The following is a 2,310-nucleotide window of genomic DNA, read 5'->3' on the forward strand; positions in this document are numbered from 1 at the left end:
TCGCCGCGCCTCCGAGTGCCCCGCGCGCGCGGAGAGGCAGGCAGGCAGGCAGGCAGGCGAGCGGGCGGGCGGGCGGGCCCCGAAGGGGCGGCCGGCCACGCTCCACGCGGCAGAGGCGCCCCCAGTCGTGCCCGCGCGCCGCCGCGGCGCCCATTTGGCAAGCCGGACTCCCGGCCGGGCGCGCGTGGAGGGCGAAGAGCGCCGCGCCTTTGCGCTCCGCCTGCCGAGGAAGCGGCGCCGCCCGAGCCCGAGCGAGCGCGGAGAGCCGCGGCCGGGCGCCTGCCTTCCACTGGCTGCTGCGGGAGCTGCTAGCCTGTCGGGCGCGGTGGCCAAGTGGTAAGGCGTCGGTCTCGTAAACCGAAGATCGCGGGTTCGAACCCCGTCCGTGCCTCGAACTGGACCGCGGCGTCGCGGCCCGACCGGCGGGGGCGGCAGGGGGATCCCGCCCGCCCGACCGCCGCTTTTTGGTTTTGCGGCCTCCGCTTCCCGCGCCGAAGCCTCCCGAGAAGACCGGAGGAGGAGGCGGCTCCCTCCCGCCGCCCTCGGCCCCGCGGGCATCGCAGCGACGGGCGCGTCTCTCCAGCCCAGGAACGGGGAAGCTTGCGCGCCGGGAAGAGCCGCCCGCGGGCCCAGGAAGGCCGAAGCGAGCAGGACTCGGCCTCCGCCTGGGAACCGCTTCGGGCTGGATGGCAGCGCGCGGGCCGATTGGCCGCCTCGCCTGGGAGCACCAGAGCCGGGCAAAGAGGGAACCGCGGCCTGCGAGGCGCCCCGGAGGGCCCAGCCGCCTCCTGCGGCCGACGCGCCCCTCCCCGGGCGGCAGGCGAGGCGCGGCGGCAGCAGGAGCAGGAGGCTCGTTCCGGCACTGCGGCCCCAAACCACCTCTCGGGGTGGGATCAAGCCAGGGCGGCCCGAGCCGGAGGGACCGGGTGGGCAGGGAGAGCTCTCGCCTATCTGCCATGCGAGTCGATCTCTGGAGCTGGGGTGCAGGACTGATCTAGCTGGCTGGAGATCGGGCCTGGGTTAAGACCGGTCAGGAGGGGGACGCACTAAAGCTAAGGACACCGACTGCCCATCGACAACACATGATGGCCCCTAGAGAATGCATGCTTGCCCACAGGGAATAACGGAGAGCACGCGTTCCCACAAGGAGCCGTGGGGACAGAGACTGCCCCATGGCAATCGCGAAGACCCCAGCTTGCCCACAGGGAATAACTGCCCTTAGGGAATAATGGAAAGCACGCCTCCCAGCAGGGACTAAGGGGGACAGCAATTGCACATAGGGAATAAAAGAGACCACACTTGCCCATAGGGAATAATGAAGCTTCTGGGAAGGCAGTAGAAGCTGGGCCAAAAGTGTGTTGGAGGAAAAGGTACTTGCAGTTCTATTGTCCCTTTAAATGGGAGAGGGAGATTGAATGTGACATGCAAAAATGAGGCTAAACATAACTACAATGAATTTTCTCGTAGACGGCGCCATAGCTCTGGTCCGCATTTGAACAGATTGAGGTAGTAAAGTTGTAACATGGGAACATGGACTAAACCACTTCAGAGTGCTCATAAGGTGACATTTTAAAATGCTTTCTTTATATAGAATAATCCCTAAAAGCTGTGACAAGTGGAGCAGGGAGCAGGCCAGCTCAGAAGCACCCCCCCCCCCCCGACTTGCTTAATGCTTGCAAAGATGCTTTATTCATGCGGAGGGGCATCCAGAAACTGGGGAAACACCCTGCAGCTTAAGAGTGGCAGAATCCGCTCTCTTCCCCCAGGATTCTGCTACACGTATAGGTCCGGCCTAAACCAACAGGCCCTTCCTCTTAACCTTGAATAATTGGCTTTGGGGAGAGGCCCCCCCCCTCAATAAACAACCAGGAGAGGAGCCTGGGCAGAAGGAAGAGAAAATATGTTTTTGACGATTGCCTAGAGGCCTAACGTTACAAGGGGATGCTGAGCCGCCACACACCAAATGTCTCCAAACAAATGTTACTGCGTCATCACACGGTTCTGCATCTCCCTAACACCGTCTCCAGTTCATTGACCATCACCTGCAGAGGTCAAGAAAATAGTAAAACACGATGATGCCACATTCGGGGCAAGGATGCCTCCCCTGTCGCATGTAGTTACGTCCCAAATCCAAAATGCATCTATGTTTGGGCAGATTAATGGGGTGAATGTTTATTATTTAAATAATCCCCTGGACTGTAGTAATATGCACATTATCTTACAATTCTTTTCATTTAGTTTGCAGTGTCATGTTCAGGCTGAAGTTGGACCCCTAGCATTTCTCAAGAGAAAATGCAAACTCATTGTTCA

The 2,310-nt window shown here is 60.4% G+C and overlaps 1 non-coding gene across 1 annotated transcript; it reads left to right on the forward strand.

Annotated features, from left to right (window-relative positions):
• Positions 1–319: 319 nt before the first annotated feature.
• On the forward strand, positions 320–391 carry TRNAT-CGU (transfer RNA threonine (anticodon CGU)). The gene has a single exon. It is a non-coding gene; the product is annotated as a tRNA-Thr (tRNA).
• Positions 392–2,310: the final 1,919 nt, after the last annotated feature.

This window comes from Eublepharis macularius, chromosome 19 (assembly GCF_028583425.1).
Source record: "Eublepharis macularius isolate TG4126 chromosome 19, MPM_Emac_v1.0, whole genome shotgun sequence".
NCBI classification, from domain to species: Eukaryota; Metazoa; Chordata; class Lepidosauria; order Squamata; family Eublepharidae; genus Eublepharis; species Eublepharis macularius.